The sequence below is a fragment of the Triturus cristatus genome, chromosome 7 (genome assembly GCF_964204655.1).
Source record: "Triturus cristatus chromosome 7, aTriCri1.1, whole genome shotgun sequence".
NCBI lineage: Eukaryota > Metazoa > Chordata > Amphibia > Caudata > Salamandridae > Triturus > Triturus cristatus.
This window is the reverse complement of record NC_140590.1, coordinates 254,871,519-254,895,022: the sequence shown is the minus strand read 5'-3', so window position 1 is coordinate 254,895,022 and position 23,504 is coordinate 254,871,519. Positions and strand designations below refer to the sequence as shown.

The 23,504-nt window shown below is 42.7% G+C and overlaps 1 protein-coding gene across 1 annotated transcript in view; it reads left to right on the top strand.

The window, feature by feature from the left end:
* Nucleotides 1-23,504, top strand: part of SHANK1 (SH3 and multiple ankyrin repeat domains 1) — a 1,748,119-nt gene that overhangs the window by 882,417 nt on the left and 842,198 nt on the right. The gene's annotated exons all lie outside the window — the stretch shown is intronic.

Below are 23,504 nucleotides of genomic sequence, written 5' to 3'. Positions count from 1 at the left end.
TATATGAAAACAATTTTATATATAACAACAACCCATTTTTTGCAAACATTTCCAGCTACATGCGATATATCGACGATATTTTCCTAATTTGGACTGGCACACAGGGAGTACTGGATGAGTTTGTTGGTTGGCTCAACGAAAGATCTAATGATATTAAATTCAGTTGTGTATCATCAAACGAATGGATCACATTTTTGGACGTTAAAGTGGTGGCTTTTGATGGACAGCTAGAAACCACACTTTTCAGGAAACAGACGGACAGGAATAAGGCATTACATTATACCAGCAACCACCCTCGCAGTCTGAGACAAAATTTACCTTATGGTCAGTTCCTGCGGATTCGTAGGAACTGCACAAAAAAAGAGGAATACTTCATGCACGCGAATAAATTAAGAGATCGCCTTCTGGAGAGGGGATACCCCAAGAAACTACTCAAACACTCTTTGAAGAGAGCTTGGTGGACACCAAGAGAAACATTGCTGGAGCAAAGAACTAGGAACAAGGGCAGTAGACCAGTATGTGTAACGACATTCTGCCCTAATACCCACCAACTCCGTAAACTCATCCTAGCCAACTGGCATTTGATTAAGGACCTCCATGAAGAATTCTCCACCCCTCCTCTGTTTGCATATAAAAAGGAGAAAAGTGTAGCCAACTATATAGTCCGGGCGGCTTTACCAAAACAAGAACATCGGACTTTAAGAAGCATGTTGGATTTGCCACCAATTGTTGGACACCACAAATGTGGAACGTGCACATGCTGTGAGCAAACCATAGAGGGTGAGGTCTTCACATTTAATACTATCCACTGGAAACACAACACGTTTACTAATTGTAAAACGAAGAATGTTGTCTATGCAGTGACTTGTCCTTGCCCAAAGCTGTATATTGGGAAGACAACCCAGGAGGTCCGACAACGTATCACCCAGCACAAGTCAAGGATTAGACGACGAGTGGAAAATGCCCCATTAGTCAGCCACTGGGCTACAATGACACACAGTGAGGTAGATTTGAAATGGACAGTGTTGTCCAAGATTGAAGAGACCCGCGTGGGGGCGACTTGGAAGGCCAGTTAAGCCAACGCGAGGCACTACTCATCATGAAATTCAATACGGCGATTAACGGCCTGAATGAAGTAGCGGAGATATTCAGACCATTGGTCTAGACGGCGAGTAACATTATACAGAGTTACACACTGCCGTTCCTATCTGATCTGTTTTCACCAAATGTAATAGGCAATGTACGGATTGCCTTTTCCTGTAAATTGAGTGTGCTGACAAAAGTTTAGTGACAGTGCCAGCTGTTGTCGTGCATCCCTCACCACCTGCCGAGGGACGAACATCATAAATTATATCCCACAGTAGCCACCTAACCTCTGGTCCTCATGGAATTCCTTCCGTTGTGAAACACGTGATTGCTATAGCGTACAGAGAAAGCCCCATACCATCGCTAGCTGTTGCACCAGCATCTTTTCTAAACATACTTAATTCTAAAACATTTATAAGTATTTGCCAAGAATACTTTGGCACATTTCTAACTGTTGCACCAGTACCTTTCCTAAATATACCCAGTCTTTTAGTCGCCACGTCAAACTACATCCCCCAGCAGTCATCTGGTTTCCATTGTAAAACACGCGATTTCAATACAGTGCAGAGAAAGTCCCGCAAACTCGCTAGCATTTGCACTAGCATTTTTTCTAAACACACTAAAATTCTAAAACATTAATAAGTATTTGCCAAGAAAACTTGGGTACATTTCTAACTGTTGCACCAGTTCCTTTCTTAAATATACCTGATTCTTAAGTCGCCACGTAAAACTACATCCCCCAGCAATCATCTGGTTTCCGGCACTTGGGATAGTTTAACCGTCACCACTTCCCACAATGCCAAACGAGCTTTACCAATGGATTGACACGGACATCGAGCTACGAGAGGAGAATCCCGGTAAGTGTTCTGACGGCTAAGGAAAGGACATTAAGGGCTGCGACAACTTAGAGAACTTTAGCACAGAGGGCGGAGCAGTCTTTGTGACGACTTGTACCGCCTTTTTGTTTTCAGAATCCGGCGCGGGTACCCTACGTGAGACGAACGAGCGAGCTCACCTAGGTAAGCCTTCCTTTTCCCAAGGATATGTCGTGAATCAGCCTATCCACGGTGTGGAAAAGTGGATTTCCCTGGTCAGTTATGTCCCCTATCTTGGACCCCAACGGTTCTATATGCATGTTACAAGTACATGTATGTTCCCTCCAGTTCCAGTTTCTAAGACGCAAACATATGTGTGTCTACTGTCAACATGTTCTCTGTCAGATCCGCCATCAATGGGCTGGATATTCGATTCCTAAGTATGAAAGGCCACCGACTTTATATGGCTAAGTTACTCCATTTTTACAGTTCAGGCGAGTAGGCCCGATTCTGTCCTCAAAGCCTTTCCCTGCTCTCTGTCTCTGACAGCTTCAGCTTGAGCTCGCATCTGTATCCATGAACTTTGTCCTACTCCCTGTGCAGCTAACGGTGCCTGCCTCGGCTAGTTTTCGCCTGTCTGCCAAGAAGTTGTATTTCACCTTCGAATTATCTATTTTGCTCTCCAGCCGATGCATTCCTGTCCAGTGATTTAGGTAAACATTTCCTTTAGCTCACAAGCAAAGGACTCAGCCTTTCCGTCCTCCTGCAAGTGATTCATAGCCCTGTTGCCATGGAAAGTTTTCTGCCCCTCGCATCTCATATAGACACTTAGACGCTTGTACACGCACACAGTCAGTATAGAATAGATTCTGTCCGAGAGTCTCTTCCTTGTGGATAACATAGTTCTTTAAACATAGGATGTTAGATATGATTTGGGATTAGGATGACTTGACCCCAGACTTCTCGTCTCCACATGTAGAGCTAAATGTCAAGTCCCCTTCACCCCCTAGTTGCACGTCAATTACACGTCATGCTGCCGCGCGCGCATCTATGCCAAGTATTATCTTATAGATCCACCTATGTCTGATAATTCTAACCAATCATGTTTCTTTTATTCCTTATTACGCCTAGTTTCGATTATGTCACTGTCACGTCATTTTTCTTATCAAATGTTACGCCTTCTACATTCGTTTCATTGTAATGTACTTATTATAAAAATACATGTCTGTTAATAAATTATTGTACTTCACTTCCTGAACCTTCGTGGTGACGGAACCTGAGGGCCGCGACTCGAGTCGGCCATTTTGAATGGAATAAAGCCCATTAGAAACCTCTTATACCACGGATTCTGCCTCTTGTTATTTTGAGCTATTTACTTTAATTTAAGATTCCGCATGAAATTCAGTCCGGTAATATTTATTTTATTTACCACATAATGGCGCCCGAATAGGGACACTTTCTCATCTCACGCGCCGGCGGTGCGTTGCAGGCCCGGTCTCCTGCCACAGCTGGACGGACCATAAACGCGTACCAGCAGGATTTCCTGTAAGCTCCCTCCGGTCAAGCGGGGGCGACTGAGGCTGCGATCAACCCAGACGAGGCGGTGAGAAGTGCGAAGTATCCCGACCAGAGCCTAGCTGAGAGAGCAAGATCCGAGGTATACAGAGGCCCACCAGGTTTTCCGAAATTCCGACGTCCAGAGGGTCCGATGTCCGCAGTTATCGAGTCCTGTCCATTCTCTGAGGCCTTCCGTTTCAAGGAGCTACTCGGTGAGTACCATCGCCGGGGAGGCGTGTTGACGCGCACATAGGTTGTGCCGGTCAAGACGGATTTGGGTACACAAATCCGGTCTGCACTGTTTAGCAGTGTATATGTACTGTTTAGCAGTATATCAAGTATTCCGAAGTATTCAGTTATTGTCAAGAATTCAGCGTGGTGATTAGTTAGGCAGACTGTCATCATTGTCGATCATTGTTATAATGTTTAATGTTTAATGTTTAAAGTATTCAGAAAATGTCTTGCATATTGTGGTATGAATGACTGTTCATTGTTCACTGTTCATTATTGTGTTTCTCGTATTAAGTAAGTTCAAGAGTAAGTATCAGATCAGTTGTCAATATGCCGCTCTTCTCGAAGTTAAGACAGATTACTACTAGAAAAGGGGTGCTTGAAGAAGCAGTTCCTATTCCTCCTAGAGACACTCCAGGACATTTCATGTACCATAAACATGGCTTAGATGCCATATTGTTTCTTGATCTATGGGTAGATTATACCAAAGGATTACCGGAAAGTCAAAGGTGGCCCATAGCGGGAACCTGGGATGCAGAGTGCATCATGAAAGTGGAGGAAGAGTTATGGAAAAGAAAGGTCAGACAGTCACAGAAAGACGCTGTTGAGTTATGGCGTAAAGAATCTCATAGACGAACAGAAAAAGCACGTAGACAAGAAGAGAGGAGTAAAGAAAGTTCAAATAAAGTTCAAGAAAATCTATTAATTGAGGAAGGTATCCGAGTGAAATCAGAACAAGTAAATAGACAAAGAAATGCTCTTATGAATGGTATGTATCCCCTTCTAGCCGAAGGACTACCTAAGGCTGTTACGGAGGTGCCAAAAGACTTGCCACCCCCGTTATTTCCAATTAAGGTACATCCAAAGGGGCATCCCAGAACCGCAGAAGATGTTTTCCTTTCCTCATATCTAGACGATGCAGCCCCCGAGTATGCTAACGCCACACCACATAGACCGTCTGGCGGAGGGATTCAACGTCAGGATCAGGTATCTGTCCCCGTGCAACAGCAAGTCCCGATGCAAGCTCCGGCAAGCACATCTGTTTCCGCATCTGTCTCCGCAGTCGACTCTACAGGGGTATCGACACCCATAGTTGCTGTATCACGTTCGACGAACCCTTTCACACCCGACGCCCCAGATGGGGCCACGGGAGGTGCTAGCAGTATTTTTACACCACCTAGAATAAATAAACTTGTTTTTCAAGAGTCAGCACATTCACGTACACCTAAGTTCGTAAATGAACGTACGCTTAAGGAACTTCTTGTAAATTGTAGATATGACCCAGTGGTTGGTAAAGAGGACGAAATGGTCCTGGCATCATTACGTATCAGACGAGCCGCAGAGTATTTAGCAAGGTTACCAGGGATGGCTACGCATCTAGATAACATATATCATTTTGTTCAAACAGGACGAGATCCAGGATGTATTAACAGAGCTATGGAATTCCAGAAAGTAGAGATACAAGGGGAACTGTTACGTTTCCTCATAAACTGTGTGATCAGAAATCAAGATCGTCCGGGGGTAGACCGGAATGCAATGCTTATTCTTACAAGATGGAGTCAGAATATATCAGAAGGGAGACACGATAAGCAAAATTGTATAATAGCCATGTGCCGAAAAATACGTAAAGAAATAGAGCGTATTCATGAAGAGAGATTGGGAACAGACGAGTTTGAGCAAGATGAAGTGTCCGAATCAGGGGACTCTGCAAGACAGTCAGAGACCATAGCCTATGTAGGCAGAGGAAGATCTTGTGAAAATACTAGATGTTTTTCTGATCCAATACACTCTGTATGTCCAAATAATAGCAGAACGTATCCGACGCCTGTAATAAATCTGAAGTCTCCTGAACATTCGTTTCAAGCCGCAGATAAAATACTACGAGAACGAAGAGGTTATCACCTCCTCGATTCCATGGATGAGCAAGAATTAGCCAGATCAGCCGTTCACTGGATTGTTAGTCCTGAAAAATACGGTGATGAGACCGTAGCACACACGTTTCTCAACCTCAGTACAGATGAACAACGTTTAGCTGGAATCTATATGATTCAGCAACTCCTCATATTATATAAGAGCCAACATGCTGACCCTGGTCCTTTACCTGATATATTAACGGAACTACTCACGTATAGATGGAAAGGTTCTAGTAACAAGCTAATTAAAGAGATATTAGTGTCACGTAAGCAGTATGTTCTTTTTGTAAGTCCGGATTCTCTCTCCCTGCCCCCCAGAGAAAGAGCACCGTACTTCATGGATAGACAAAATCCTCTACGAGAAGTGCACCCAATAAAAGGCGAAGACAATGAGTTTCACCGTGTATTTGTTTACACACCTATATCAAAAATGGAATTATTAGAAATGAAGAAAGTAGTACCTAGCCATGATAAAGACCCAGCGGGTTTCCACCGAGAAATTAAAGACATGTTACTGATGGGAGAGTACACCTTTCCTGATATTATGACGATTTTAAAAGTGCTTTTGCCTGCTGGCATATATGAAAAACTGAAAGAAAAAGAGTGGGAAGTGGGAGACCAAAAGATAGACTGGACAGCATTAGCAGAGGAAGAAAGGGGCCGAGCCGCAGGTTCAGGGCTCGGGGATAAAGTTAAACTATTACCAGGTTTACTAGTACAGGTACTGCCACGTTTATTAACTACAAAAAAGGAAGATTGGGGTGCAATCACAGCCTGTAAACAAAAGCAAGATGAAGACACAAGCGATTATTATGCTCGATTTGAAAAATGTTTTGGTATAAATAGTGGTATAAAAGCAAGTAGTGACTCATATCCACATTTATTTGTGACAAAATTGGTAGAAAATGCACTGCCTCCAGTGAAGAATAGAATATTGAAATTCGAGAGTACCTGGCAAAGTAACACTCCGTCGCAAATGCTACAAATGTTACAGTATCATCACAATAGAATTAGGGATGAACAAGAACACGAGCATAAACGCATGAAGGATACAAAAATGAAAATGCTAGTTTCTCAGACAGTACCAGCAGATGGTCACAAAAAGGGTGTGACACATTCTGGTGATTCTGCAGTTCCTGTAAAAGGAACCTGCAATTACTGTAAACAACTGGGCCATCATGTACACGATTGTCCAGTCCTGAAACGTAATATAGCTACAGGCATTACAAAGGAGAGACCACGATTAGTTAGACAAGATCAGAATGAACAAGGAGCTATGCAGCATGGACAGTCCGTGCCAGTTCAGCAACAGTCTATGCCAGCCTCACAGCAACCCATACAGTTTGTGCCAGCTGCACCACCGTTGCCTACTACTGCCACACAAACCACAACACAACAAATGTATCAGACTGCACAGTATGAATACCCTGAGTATCAGCGTTACGCATGAACCAGCCTAGAGAGGGAAGTTGACTTACCGCTTATCGAGATTCCGGTAGATCAAGAAGGACCTTATGTACATAGTGAATTATTAGGTCAAGATAGAAAATTCTTACTCGATACAGGGGCAAGTCGAACAACCATAAAACGTAGTGAAGTTCCAGGGGCACCCCTCTCAGGCTCTCAAAATGTTTCCCTTGGTTTTTCAGGAAAACCTATTGTTAATGAAGTATCACAGCCTCTACCACTTACGATAGGACCTTTGACACGAACTACAGATTTATTGCTTACTAAATCATGCCCAGAAAATTTGTTAGGAATTAAAACTCTGAAAGCACTAGGAGCCATAATATGTTGTTCTCCGGAAGGAGTAAGGTTGTTTTTGCGTGATTTTAAAGGTCACTATGTGTCTAGAGACATGGATCCCCGACTACAGATTTTACCAGTACATCTATGGGCACAAGGCCCTACGGATGTTGGCTGCATGAACATTACACCCTATCGAGTTACATTGAAAGCAGGAGTGGTATTACCACGAATGCGACAATACAAGTTACCGCATGATGCTGTAGTGGCTTTGTTGAAAATCATTGATGAGCTAATTGCCCAGGGAGTAGTTGTAGAAACAGACTCCAATGTATGTAATTCACCGATAATTCCGATTCTTAAACGAACTGATCCTACTGCTCCGCCAGTATACCGATTGGTTATTGATTTGCGTGAACTAAACAAGTGTATTGTACCACAATTCCCTGTGGTCCCTGATATATCATCATTGTTGACAGCAATTGATTCCGAAGCAACATTCTTTACTGTAATTGATCTCAAGAATGCCTTTTTCAGCGTCCCAATAGATCCGGAAAGCCAATACTTGTTCGGATTCAGTTTAAATGGGCGCAGCTTTAAATTCTCACGCGCTCCCCAAGGATTTACAGAAAGCCCCAGCATCTACAGCCAAGCACTGAAACGAGAACTTGACAGTATACACATGCCAGTCAATACTGCACTGCTTCAATATGTCGATGATCTGCTGATCACCGCGAGAAGCGAGCCAGAATGTGAAAAAGCTTCTCTGACAGTTTTACATTTCCTAGCCGACAAGGGGCACAAGGTGTCCCCTTCTAAGCTGCAATTCTGTGTTCAGCGAGTTATTTATCTTGGTCACTCGCTGTCCAAGGAGGGAAGGCAGCTTACACCTGATCGCATTCAGTTAATTGCAAACATGCCAATACCGCAGACGCAAAAGGAAGTGCGGGCTTTTATAGGCCTCACTTCATACTGTAGACAGTGGATTCCCCAATACGCATTTCTAGCAAAACCACTCATTCAGTTAACCACACAGGAGGCAGCCACATCGACTGTCCTCCCTTGGACTCAGGAACACACACTAGCTTTTGAGAGCTTAAAGAAAGCTCTATGTCAAGCACCAGTTTTAGCAACACCATGTTATAGCAAACCTTTTACACTCTTTGTTACAGAACGCGAAGGTACTGCCTTGTCAGTACTCACTCAGGATCAAGCAGGATCACGCAAGCCATGTGCTTATTTTTCCAGTACATTAGATCCCGTAGCTCAGGCTTTGCCTGCATGCCTGAAATCAGTGGCAGCGACAGCTTTAGCAATCAGACAAAGCGATGCCATAGTATTAGGACACCCATTGACAGTTCAAGTACCACATGCAGTAGAGGTTCTTGTGAACCGAACACAAACGCAACACTTGACCATAGCAAGACTTACCGGTTATGAACTGACATTGTTTCAACCACACATAGAGATCCGACGGTGTAATACATTGAATCCTGCTACACTATTACCTGTAATTGGAACAGACCCACTAGCTCATGATTGTGTTGAAATCATTGAAATAAAGACGAAACCTAGACAAGACTTGACAGACGTTCCATTGTTAGATCCAGACCTGACGTTGTATGTAGACGGATCATGCATGAGAACAAGTAAAGGAGATTTAGTGGCCGCGTATGCAGTCACAACAGACACTGAAGTTATTGAGACACATTGTATAGATATTCTGTCAGCCCAAGCAGCAGAACTTGTTGCTCTAACACAAGCCTGTATTCAAGCCACGGACAAGAAAGTCAACATATATACTGATTCACGTTATGCATTTGGAGTCGTACATGACTTCGGAGTGCTTTGGCGGGAGAGGGGTTATTTAACTTCTCATGGAACACATATTCAACACGGGTCCCTCATTCATGCCTTGTTAGACGCAATACATTTACCGACTGCAATATCGATTATGAAATGCAAAGCACACACGAAGGTTACTGATACCATTTCTCAAGGCAATGATTTAGCTGACAGAACAGCCAAACAGACTGCTCAGAATCGCACATTAGACATGACAAAGCCAATAGTTCAGACACCAACACAGTGTATGACAATTAAGGATCCCACACTTGACGTAATTGACATACAGACACATGCCACAGCAGAAGAAATAAAGAAATGGACTGAACTAGGAGGGATCCAGACAGATCAAGGATGGATGACGAAGGAGAAATCTGTATGGTTTCTCCCCGATTCCATGGTTCAAGCCATTATAGCTACAGTTCACAGTCCAGCACATTTAGGAGAGAAGGCTATGCTAGACAGCATTCAGCACATTTGGTTCAACAAACATTTACGAGCAGCAGCTAAACAAAAAGTTCGTACCTGTATGATATGTTGTCAGTTTAATCCAGGAAAGAGTGTTCCCGTAGAGCAGGGTGGATTTCAGCCTCCTGACCATCCTTTTGAAGTCCTCCAGATGGATTATATTCAGATGGAACGTTGTCGAGGATTCAAATATGTCCTTGTAGTTGTCTGCGCTCTCTCCCGTTGGACAGAGGCGTATCCCGTATCAGATTACACTGCCTCGACTACTGCCAAGCAGCTAGTTCGAGAATTCTTCCCACGGTACGGTTTACCACGTGTTGTATATTCAGATAACGGTCAGCCTTTCTCATCCGAATTAATGAAACATGTCTCACTCTTGTTGGGATATCAGTGGAAATTCCACTGTGTCCGACACCCCGAAGCAGCAGGTCTCGTAGAAAGACATAACCAGACACTGAAAATCAGACTGTCCAAAATATGTAGAGAGAAAGGTGTCGACTGGATAGTAGCATTACCAGTTGCACTCTTTTACATGAGAATGGTAGCACACTCTAGAACAGGGCTATCCCCGTATGAGGTGATCTTTGGTAGACCGCCGAATATGTGGGGGACGCCTATACCACGTAAAATAACTGATGTTGACTGTAATATGCTGACAGATTACCTGGCTTCCTTGATGTCTGCACTACAATCTTCTCGTTCACAGGTAGCTGCAGCCTTTCCCGACAACACTGAGGCGAAACCCCATGACGTGGTCCCCGGGGACTTTGTCCTGGTTCGGAATTTTGATAGGAAAAGCCAATTGGATCCTAGGTGGAAGTTGCCTAAGCAGGTCCTGCTGACGACCAGAACAGCTGTGAAGATCGAAGGACGGAAAGGATGGGTGCATTCCACCCATATAAAAAAATTTCATGGACTACCTTCAGATATAGACACTGTGCCCTGCACTCCCTCACAGACTGATTCAAAACTTCCTTTTGTTGAACTGAATGACTCTCAGTGCTATAAACAGAAACTCAGGTCCAGATCTAAACTGTCGGACGATTTGATTGTTTAAGTCCTCTCCAAGGTGAAGCGGTTGAATCTGTCCCGACATGTATCCCTTAGGTCTGAATCATGTAGAGTCCAGAATCATAATGAAACGACATGCTTATTGTAAATTACTGCGTAACCACTGTATTGTGACATTATTAATTTTGTTTTTATTGAGTATTTTAGTAATTATTACGAGTATGATTTTGCACATATATCATCCTGTTTCTAAACGTGTTTTCAATATAACTGATGAACATTCTTTTAGTGACCTACCGCCACATGAATTATCCTATAGACTTGCGCTGCGCAATAACACATTCATTAGTATGTTACATCATTCCCATCAGACTAGTAATGCGACCAATTGTTGGGTGTGTGGCCGACTCCCTCCCTATCAGAATAACAAAGGAGTTCTGCCTTTCTTTCCACATCCGTTCACACACAATGGCTCCTGTGGAGCATGGTTTAGTTTATTAAATTCCATAGACCCAGACACAGCAGTTTATCAACAACATTGGATATGGGGAAATCTGAATCTAGTTTTATTCAAAGTCTGTCACCCTAATAAGGAGGGTCACCTCAGTAGAACAGGAACTGATTTAGAAAATGAAGTGTATAGATTAGGTAATTTTACACCTAATCTTATGATTTTGAATGTCAAATCCGAAGTTGAACTAATTTTGCCCACTATGTCAGTATTTCCAGTTAAGGGTGAATTATGTGTAAGAAAAGTTGGTTCCATACATATGGGCCATAGCCAATGCGTTACTACAGTAGAATATAGTGATCAAGGTAAATCTTCATTTAGAGCTTCTCGCCATTCCTACTTCATATGTGGTCAGACTGCATATATGCGTCTGCCTCTAGATTGGGATGGTACCTGTTACATAGCATTCCTTTTGCCACCTGTTTTCCTAGCTCCCCCTGATTATTATCGAAATGTTCATTTAGTACACAATAGAGAGCGAAGAGATCTCCCAGTTGTCGATTATACTGAGACGGCATGGGACAAGTATGTAGATTTCAATAAAGGTATCTTTCCCTATATAGGTACTATATCAAATAGTAAGCTGATACGCAGACTCACCAAGACTCTTGAAGCTGTAGTAAACGAGACTATAGCCGCCCTAGGCAATCTGACAGAGGAACAATCAGTGATGAGAATTGTTGTTCTCCAGAATCGTCTTGTCCTTGACGTCATCCTGGCCGATAGGGGCGGAGCTTGTAGGGTCATCGGATCCAGCTGCTGTATATTCATACCAGAAAATTCGCCATCTGTATATAAAGCTATAACACGCCTTCATAAGATTGTAAGCCAGATACACGAGAATCCAGGCACTTGGACGTGGTCCGGGTGGTTTTGGAGTGTGATATCAGCCTGGGGATGGAGAGTTCTATCCTTTCTAGGTATTGGCCTTCTTATGCTCTTCAGTTGTTGTCTATGCCTGCAATGTGGACCAGCGATTTGTGGTCTGTGTGCCACATCGTGTATTCCACATCAAAGTTTTCGCTCAAGATCCCGGAAGAAGAAAGAAGAAGAAATGATGCTCCATGAGCAAATCAATGGAATGATGAAGATTGATGTCTCGTGAAGGGCAAGAAGGGGACAAGGAGGGAATGTGGAAAAGTGGATTTCCCTGGTCAGTTATGTCCCCTATCTTGGACCCCAACGGTTCTATATGCATGTTACAAGTACATGTATGTTCCCTCCAGTTCCAGTTTCTAAGACGCAAACATATGTGTGTCTACTGTCAACATGTTCTCTGTCAGATCCGCCATCAATGGGCTGGATATTCGATTCCTAAGTATGAAAGGCCACCGACTTTATATGGCTAAGTTACTCCATTTTTACAGTTCAGGCGAGTAGGCCCGATTCTGTCCTCAAAGCCTTTCCCTGCTCTCTGTCTCTGACAGCTTCAGCTTGAGCTCGCATCTGTATCCATGAACTTTGTCCTACTCCCTGTGCAGCTAACGGTGCCTGCCTCGGCTAGTTTTCGCCTGTCTGCCAAGAAGTTGTATTTCACCTTCGAATTATCTATTTTGCTCTCCAGCCGATGCATTCCTGTCCAGTGATTTAGGTAAACATTTCCTTTAGCTCACAAGCAAAGGACTCAGCCTTTCCGTCCTCCTGCAAGTGATTCATAGCCCTGTTGCCATGGAAAGTTTTCTGCCCCTCGCATCTCATATAGACACTTAGACGCTTGTACACGCACACAGTCAGTATAGAATAGATTCTGTCCGAGAGTCTCTTCCTTGTGGATAACATAGTTCTTTAAACATAGGATGTTAGATATGATTTGGGATTAGGATGACTTGACCCCAGACTTCTCGTCTCCACATGTAGAGCTAAATGTCAAGTCCCCTTCACCCCCTAGTTGCACGTCAATTACACGTCATGCTGCCGCGCGCGCATCTATGCCAAGTATTATCTTATAGATCCACCTATGTCTGATAATTCTAACCAATCATGTTTCTTTTATTCCTTATTACGCCTAGTTTCGATTATGTCACTGTCACGTCATTTTTCTTATCAAATGTTACGCCTTCTACATTCGTTTCATTGTAATGTACTTATTATAAAAATACATGTCTGTTAATAAATTATTGTACTTCACTTCCTGAACCTTCGTGGTGACGGAACCTGAGGGCCGCGACTCGAGTCGGCCATTTTGAATGGAATAAAGCCCATTAGAAACCTCTTATACCACGGATTCTGCCTCTTGTTATTTTGAGCTATTTACTTTAATTTAAGATTCCGCATGAAATTCAGTCCGGTAATATTTATTTTATTTACCACAACGGGAAAGCACTTTCTCAAGTAATCGACCAATGTTTACTTTTGGTTCTAGCAAAGAAACAGTAAACAAGTTTGTCAGCCGGAAAAGAGGGCATCATCCCCTAATCCGGTAAGTGTAGCCAGTACCCCATTTGTGCAACAGTCTTGTGTCTGTCCAGTGTTGTGTGTACAGCCTTTTTATGATGAGCAAGAAACGATAATGCAAACGGCTTTCTGTTTAGGTTCCACATCGTTTGGGACGAGTCGGACATATTTCAGGCAGCTAGAACTCCATTGTGGAGGCACTTTTTGAAGGTGGGTGAAGTGAGTTTTTGGCGGTTCTTGTGGAAATTCTGAGTTGTAGTATAATACCTAAAACAGATCTGTTATTATTTTTTTATTGCAGAAATTGGTTGGTCCTGAAGAGAACCCAAAAGATAGTGGTTCGAAACGCGTCGACCAGTTTGGTCCTTGTTTTGCACCGTCCTGAGATTTTTTTGATTCAAAATAATACTGGAACTTTATTGTTTCAACAAAAAAGACAGAACACTTTTGTTGTACAAACTGATTTGTAGTCAATCTACCAGAAAAGAAAGGGTGCTACTAGGACCAGGTTTACAGTGCGTGTGTAGTTTTGTGTATGTAGGAGTATATTGGCCATGAATGTCTGAAGAGTGTATGTGTGTTTGTTTTACTCATTTAGGGGATCATGAGTATCATGTTGATGTATTAAATGTAATGTAAGATATTGTTTTGTACAAAAGATAAATGCGCAATGAAGTAATGTTGCAGCGCAAAATTGTTTAGAAATGTGAAATAAATCAAAATCATTTCCTGTGATTAGTAAGGAAATCCATAAAACCCTCCTCTCATGTTTCATTTCATTTTAGGAGTTATAAAAGTATAAGGTTTAGTTAGTCTTAGCTTGGACTATTTGTTCTGTTTTTCCAGTTAATTGGGCTCAGTCCAACTGAGTTTTTTGAGCCAAAACCCGGTGTTGATTTTTTGCAGGCCCACTTGTAGCATTTAATTTACAGACCGTGGGTACATGCTGTACCACTTTATGAGGGACTTATAAGTAAGTTAAATGTGCCAACTGAATGTAAGCCAATGTTACCATGTGTTAAGGAGTAACCAAACACACTTTATCACGAGTTAGCAGTGGTAAAGTGCACAAAGTCCTAAGGCTAACAAACACTAGATCAGCAAAATAGAAGATTAAGACAAAACAAAAGTATGCGCGAAGCCCACACTATGGCTGACACGTCTAACTATGGTTACTGTCTTCAGCTAAGGCATCACCTTTGTTATGAGAGAACTTGTTCCTAAGGTCAGTCTTTACCTGATCAGTCTACCTCCCAGCTGCAGCTATCAAAAGAATGTGCCAAGGTAGCCTTCCTTTGATTGTGAAACAGCAGCTCAGCCATTCTCCATTTGTGAGGCTACCTTCTCCACACCAAGAGGGGCCTAGTCACAAAGGAAAATATACACGTTTCTGATTGATACTTCTAACGGCAGAATCCTCAACTTTTGAAAAATTCCACAGGCATAAGACTTTAACCGGAAACTCTTTAGCCTTGCTCCTGCATGCCGGTAGGTGACATCATGTGGCTCTGCTCTGACATCATTCCGTTCCGAAAGTAATATGTGGAGCTGCATATAGGAGCCACCCAATGTCAGTTTCTTTCTTTCCACGCCACGAGGTGTGAATCCGAAACTACCTTTCTTCTCTTCACAAGACCATTTTCTACTAAATTTACTTTAAACTACCAGTGTGCAAGGGAAACTTCATCCCCTAAAACTACAGGGTTACAACCTTGTAGGGACTGCCTCACGCAGATGTCTGTATCAGGTCCTCATGAGATTGGTCTTTGGTGCCTGGGGTTGGAACAAGAGTCGAAGACCATTAACGACTGTATGGTAATGATTCCAAAGGCCATTTGAGACCGTGAGGCGTAGCTATGCCGGAAAACTCCAAGCCATGACCGGTTAAAGGTAAGGCCTGGAACTCCATCGGCAGGTGAAACCTCTACCCCAATTACGGTTATTGTACCAGCTTCGGTGATGTCAGTTATGCCATTGGTTAAAGGTAAGGCCCTGTTACCCTGCCGCAAGTTTTCCCACGGCAGATATTTGTTGCGTTTGAAGTCCTCTGGTAAATCAAAACAGAAGCAAAAGAAGTCCAAGTGGAATTAAGCCCCTTCCTGTCACTGTCAATCTCCTCTAAAACTCATTCTCTGAAACTCATTCCATCTCTCGTCCTGAGGCAACACAATTTTCTGGGTCCCTTAGTGACACCGTAGCAAATCCATTAGTTCCACTGAGCTATGCTGCGTCTCTCCAGAATGCTGCTGACTCCCTCTGGTGCCCCAACGGGCCCCAAGGAAGCACATGGACCTGGAACTCCACCTGCTGGTCTGCGCTTGGTCCCAGCTGAAACATCTGGACCCCATTACAAGTAATGTTCTGGCTTTGGTGATTTTGGTCTTGGCACCACAAACAATGCCAGACCGTGGAGCGTCGACGTCAGATGACGGAGCACAACCAATAGTGCTCTCCAACTTTGAGCTGACTCCGCTTCGACTAAGGCAGTGCCCTGATTCCATTGGCTTGCAGCCTTGTGACAGCCTATTGAACTCTGATATATTGGCCTTGACTCAAGAAAGAACCCAGATGATCCTCAATGTTTTTGTCACAGACTCCTATAATGACCATTGTGATGAAGGGGGCAACTTTTCTCAAACCTACACTGACGACAACTGGTATGATGAACTGCAAGATGCAAGTGACCTAGATATTCTTCCAGACACTGGTCTTATCTCTCCACGTCAGCTAGCTACTAAAGAATGTGTCTCCTTCTCAGTGGTGATATGGAGGGTGGCTGTGGTATTTGACCACCAATTGCTCACAATGGAGGTGAAAATCAATGTCCTCAATAAGGTCCTCCAGCCTGGACAAACTAACACTGAGCCCCTACTACCTTTCAGTAAGGTCCTCACAGACACCCTCTTGAAACATAGGTAAAGCCATGTACGAGACCCCTAATAAACAGGCAGAAAACGGGGCACCACCACCCGTGCCCCAGGCAATCAGCCTTCCTAACGCAACATCTGACTCTGGAAAGCTTAGAGGTGCAGGCATCCACTAGCAACTAGCAAAGTCAACCCCAGTGCCTTTCCTAGCATCCCACCAGCTAGACAATCCATGCACTTTGGAACCTTTGGGAAGCACATGTTTTCATCAACCAGCCTAGCCTTACAGTCTGTCTATGCCAGCTGCTTGCTCAGCAGCTATTCATATGCCCTTCGAGATTCTGTTGCTCAGGTCCTGCCTGCTGTCCCAGATGAATTGCGTCCCACCCTTATGCGAGCCAATCAGGATGACGGCAATACGGCAAAATTCACAATTTCTTATTGTTTTGATAGTACTGATTGCCTTGGTTGGGCAGTTGTTACCAGTGTGACATGTAGGAGACATGCCTGGAAGAGATCTGTGTTTTTCTCTGGGGATGTCCAGTCTTCCTCACTGTAAATTCCCTTCAGTGGCTCTCACCTCTTTGGAGAGAAGGCAGACTCTACTCTTGACCGCTATAAAGATAGCAGGGCCGCAGCACACTCTCTGGTCTTGTTTTCCCAGACACGTCAGTCCCACCAGCATTTCCATGACTATGGTAGCGACTTTCCTTATCACCAGTACCTACCCATATAACCAGCCCAACAGACCCTATAGCCTTTTTGTGGGCGAGGCACCCACAAAGGCCGTGGTCAACAGAGGCAGAATGCTGCCTAGTCCCCTGCACCTCCAGATGCTGCAGCCATGAGCATTCTTTAGTGTGTCCTTCTAGGCACACAGCCTTCCTAATAGAGGCAGGGTCTGCCTTTTTCTCCCAGGGTGGCAAGCCATTTCTTTGGACAAGTGGGTCCTACAAGTTGTTTGTCGCTTTTCATTTCTTTTCACTACACCACACCTTCCACCACTCTCTTATCAATTGATGAGACTTCGAAAAGGAGATTTATGAATGTAAAGTTTCTGATAGTAACTTTGCTCATGTAGGTGGAGATCTCTGCCACCATTATTAAAATCTCAGTCTGGGAAAGTATAGTGAAAATTAATAATTTTTGTTATTTATAAAAAAATATATATTTTAATGTAAGATATGAATGTAGATCAATTTTCGTTTTTTTTTTACCTTAAACTAGTAAAATGTTACAGCACAGAGAGCAAGGTCAGAGCAAGGGTGGTAAGAGTAGGCGGTTGTGCTGTGCAATTTCACATTTGAACCTTTCTTTGTGCATGCTGATTTAACCTTTTATTTTAGCCTTTTTTTTTAACTATACTAGAGTGTTTAAAGACCAAGAGGCAGATGTACGACGCTTTTAATCGTGGGCAAATGGATCTTAGACCCATTTGCGCACGCTGAAAAACCACGGCCTATGTACAAACAATATTTTGCGAGTCGCAAATAAATTGCGGCGCGCAAAATACCGTTTTGCGACTCGGTATTTGGAAGGGGCGTTCCCTTCCAAATAGCATCTCCATAGCAATGTACGAATGTTTTGCAACAGCAATTACGGTCGCAAAGCACTCACAAATTACCACATACTTCAAGTAGGTGGTAGTGCATTCGCAAATGGAAAAAGGGTCCCCATGGGACCCCTTCCCCTTTGCAAATGCATGCAAAATACTTTTTTAAGGGCAGGTGGTGGTCCCAGGGACCACTGCCTGCCCTTAGAAAATGAAACGAAAACGTTTAATTTTTTTTTTGCATCCTGTTTTCTTTAAGGAAAACGGGCTGTATTTAAAAAAAAAAAAGCTGCTTTTTTCATGAGCCTCGCATTTTGCGAACCCATTGGAAATCGCAAACAGTGTCCAAGACACTGTTGTGCATGCCAAATAGCGAGTCGCAAATTGCGAGTCGCAAAAGTGACGCAATTTGCGAGTCGCTATTTGGCAGGTTGTACATCTGGCCCCAAATTCCCTGAACCACAAAGTAAAAGACAAAAAAACTACACAGCTAATCCAAATTGTAGTTTAAGTCTATAGAGGCTGCTTAATCCGTTTTGGTTGTGTTGAATTATGTCTGGGACACTGTTTAGCATTTGTTTTGGGGTGGTAAGAGAAAGATTTTAAAGTATCTGACAACATTACCAGCTGCTTTAAATTGAACCTTACCTATAGTTTTCGAAAGGAACTGAAAAGTGTGGATTAGACCAGTCTGCAACCAAGGAAATTACACCAGTTTCAAGCTAAATGAGTACCTAAGCAGGTCTTCCTCCTTACCTCACACACCACTTTAAATTCAGGAAGGAGCCCCAAGGTAGCGAGCTCGATTTGGTACCCCACACATCTGGGAGTCTTGAGCAGGCCAGAGAGCATGGCCAAAGCAAAATTGGTATGAACAAGCAGCGTTTGCTGTGCAGTTCACAATTCAATCTGCTGTTTGTGTGTGTGCACCTACTTAAAAAATGTTTAACTCCAAATCCACATACCCCCCAAAAAGGACCAAAAAGACTAAGAAATAATCTGAAAACTATATTAAATGTTTAGAGGCTGCTTAATCTGTTTTATGTATATTAAATTGTGTTTGGAAGTCTCTTTAGCACTTGTTTTGGGACAATAAGAGAAGGATTTTAAAGTGTGTGATAGCATATTAAGCGGCTTTAACATGGGCCTTATCTTCAGTGTTTAACAGAAACAGAAAAATAGATTGGGCCAATCTATAACCAAGGAGATTACGAGCTACGCAGCAGCTCCCTTTCCCCCTGACACGCCAGTTTCAGGCTATGTGATTGGGCCTGTAAAGCAAGGTTTTCTATTGTCTGTTGGCCGTGAGTTTTGATGTGTTCCCTGGGCTATGGTTCCTATTGACTCTAAGGTTTAGGGCTTGGCTCCCATAATGTGCCAGGGCTGGGGTTCCTATTGACTCTAGGACTTTAGGCTTAGTCTCCCATTGGTTTTTGGGGCTAGGGTTTTAAGGATGTAGGGCTTGGTCTCCTATTGATTCTTAGGGCTAAGGTTTTTATTGGCTGTAATGTTTGGTCTTGATCTCGTATTGGTTCATAGGGCTGGGGTTTCTATTGGTTCTAGGGTTTAGTCACCCGATCGTTGTTAGGGATATGGTTTCTATTGGCTCTAGGATTTTATGCTTGGTCTCCAATCGGTTGTTAGGGCTAGAGTTTTTAGGGTTTTGTGTCCCATTGGTTCCTAAGGCTAGATTTCTATTGGCTGTAGCGTTTAGGGCATGGTATCTCATTGGGTCCCTAGAGCTAGGGCTTCTATTTGTTCTTGGGTTTTTAGGGCTTGGGTTCTGATTGTTTCCCAGGGTAGGGTTTCCATTGGCTAGGTTTTAGGACTTAGCTTCCTATTGGTCCTTAGGGCTGTGAGTCTCTTTGCTCCAGGTTGCCTGATCACTTGGGTTCTTTAAACCTAGGGCTTAGGACATCCATTCCGGGTGTACAGGTAATGGGCGGCAGGTTAAGGGTGCCACTTAAGGTCTTGAAAGGACCTAGAGCCTAAAACTACAACTCCACCATAAGAGTATCTGGTATGCAACCACTGATTTACAAAATCTTTATCTGGTATTACTCCCATCAATCATGTAACCTTTTTCAACAACAAAGTCAACCACTACACCTACTCCACATAACCGATCAAAAACAACACACCAACTCTAAAATCACAACCCAATGAACTGACAAACACAATGTCATTTGCCAGAAAAAAAGAAAAATTCAAGGGAAGACGCAAAGTATGATCATTAGGTTCTGTGATCGTACTTTCCCTCTTACTCTCCACTTTCAACTCAAACCACCAGACAACATAGCAGTTACATCACTGCTCACCACAAAAAGCCTCCACACAGGCAAACACGTCTCAAAATTGTAATTTCTCTACTTTAACAACCTCCACTCCAAGCTGCAAGCAAAATCTCTCTACCCACCCACACAAAATCCCCTATGCTCCTGTTCTGCCTCCCATACTACACCACACATAACCTTGAAGGCATGATGACATGAAAAGGAAAGGAACACAACAACTAAAATGGTCACTCATCAATGCAAGGTCCATGAACATAAAGCGCTTCAACATTTTTCATGTAGTCTCAGAAATCATAGCAAACCTCACCTTCAGTACAAAAACATGATTTAGCGAAGACTTTGCATCCACTCCCACAAAATCATCCCACCAGATTTTTGCATCATCAAGAAAAATTGTATTGGCAAAATTAAAGGATGCCTAGTTGTCATCCATAAAAGAATTACTCAAAAATAACACAAATTGAAAACCAAGTCCTGTACTGCTGTGAAGATATCACCCCACTCCAGCTTCAACGTATTTCTTTGTTTTCTTTTATGGACCACGACCCACCAATGCAGACTTTAAAGATGTCTACAGTGACCAACACCCATCGCCACCACGTAACCTCTACATTCTAAGAGATCTCAAGATATGGTTTAACAAGATGAATCTAACCTTGTCCACAGCTTTCAGAATCAACCTTGAAGCCTTCAACTTCTAATAAATATTTTCTTCCCAAATCACTCTGCAGGACACACTCTAGATGTCATATTTTCACTGGTAGGACAAACCACAGTTACAGATAACTCTCCTGAAAGCTGGAGACACCACTTTATCATTACTTTAAAGGTCAACAAACCTGTCAACAACAACACTTCAAAGACTCCAACAACAACAAACGCTTGTACGGACAATGGAAAAAACTAGACATCCACAAACTTAATTTCCATCTTGATGTAAACCTAGCCATGAGCCCGAAAGATATGCACACTTTCTACAGCTGGATCTCCACTGCACTGGACAAAGAAACATTTAAAAACCACTCCCAGGGTTGACCACAAAAAGAACACAACATGGATTAATGACATCAAAAAAATCAGGACACAACTCAACATACCACAGCGCAAGTGGAAAAAATCAAGCTAGGAAACTGACATAATCAAACCATACCAGAGCCCTCCAGAAGAGCCATAAACATGAAAGGCATCACAACTCCACACACATAAATGAAGATGACTGCTCTTTTAAACAACTCCACAAGATTCTATCAGAATCAGGTTTTGTGCTCACACAGTGCACTGTACTAGGGACTTAACAGTAAACCAAATAAGCTAATTATGGAAACACCAATCCATAACAACAATTTACAGAGGGAGCACTTGCACTTTGGCATTGAACAGCAGTGCCAAAGGGCCCAATGCATTTATACCAGCAAAAACGAAGTCCAACACACATTACAAACATAGGAGGCAAAGGCAAAAATACAGGGAAAACCCACGCCAAGGATGCCAGGTCTAACAGTGCTCCATCTAAAGGAGATGCTCTCCACCTAAAACTTGGAAACTGCCGAGAGTTCCCTGCTTCATTTTTGAATAATTTATGTGGCACTCTAAGCCGAAAAAGAGCATTGTATTGGGTGCTTCCCTAGGTGTGGACAAAGTTATAGCGCTCTAACAGGAGCTAAACAAATGTGCCAGAGGTTGCTTTTATTCTTTCCCGATTGTCTTGGATGGTATTTTACCATACCTATGCTTTAATACTGTACCTGGACTGGTAAAAGGCTTTTGTTATTTTTCAGCTTGCATGGATAGCACTTGCCAATCCTATGTTTCAAGAATTTGCTGTAAATTTGGCAAAAGGCTTTGTCACTTTCTAGCGTGTCTTGGATGGCACTGTGCTAATCTTATTCTTAAAAACTCTGCTTGAAAAACAGACATTTGTGGGGAGCAGATTCGCAGGGGCTGATTCACAGAACTAATCTGAGACAAAATCCTAAACTTACTACTTTTGGTATTCTCAGATTGCATTTAGTAGTATTAAAGTTAGGATTTTGTCTTAAGTTAGGATTTTGTCTTAAGTTAAACTTAAGTTTGTCTTAAATTTTGGTCTTAAGACAAAATCCTAATGTAAGACAAAATCCTAACTTAAGACAAAATCCTAACTTTACTACTACTAAATGCCTTCTGTGAATACCAAAATTAGTACGTTTAGGATTTTGTCTCAGATTAGTTCTGTGAATCGGCCCCATAGTGTTGGTGGTGTTGTATGACCTTCCATATAAAGGAGCCGCTATCCACATAAAACTGAGGAACTAGCCAGATGCATCCCTTCTGCATAACTTATGTAGCACTCTAAGCCTGAAAGGGTACTGTCTTGACTTATATTAGGTGCTACCTTATGTCTGGATAAAATGTTACCTCTGTGAAGAGCTCTAACTAGAACAAAACACGTGTCAGAGGTTGCTTTTATTCATTCCACTTTGGCTTGGATGGTATTTTGCCAATCTAAAGCTGTACTACAGTGGCTGCAGTGGTAAAAGGCTTTTGTCAGTTTTCAGCTTGGCATCATACATGAGGTTCTTGAAGGATTTAATTGTCTGGTTCTTTATGCTCTCATTATAATTTGCATGTTTAATGACATTGAGTATATCACTGATAACTTCTCAAATGACATCATGGATAACCCTGGGTATGGTGGTGAAAAAAGTTCTAGTTAGCTCACAAGTGAGTTTCAGTGTCTTTTAGTTTACACTGTTACATTTTAGCTGACATGAAATGTTGAAATATTGTAATTATTTTAACATTAATTCCGACTGAGTATTATTTTATGTCTGTGCCTGTGTTGTTTTCTATGGGAGGGTGTTACCCTGGGTGGCCATGTGCTTCACTTACTTCAAGGCTGAGCTGGAGTACAAATACACCTGTTTTGACACCGTTAGGTCTGCAATAACTTTAGAAGTGTAGTTTGTGAATATGAATGGTCTTACTCTTTTGTGGATGTGCGTTTGGATCAGCTTGTCTCTCCCTAAACCCCGCCTTACATTTCTCAAAATCACTCCCATTTAGGAATAAGTATTCATTATTTTCCAGCCACGCCACCTTTTTCTTCCCACACGTACTACTGAAACATATATTCTAAGTGTGCAGAGATCTCCGCAAACATAGAAGAACTGGGAAAGGTGGAGGCAGAAGTCTCCACATGTAGGCTTGTGTATAGCATTTAGTAGTACATGAT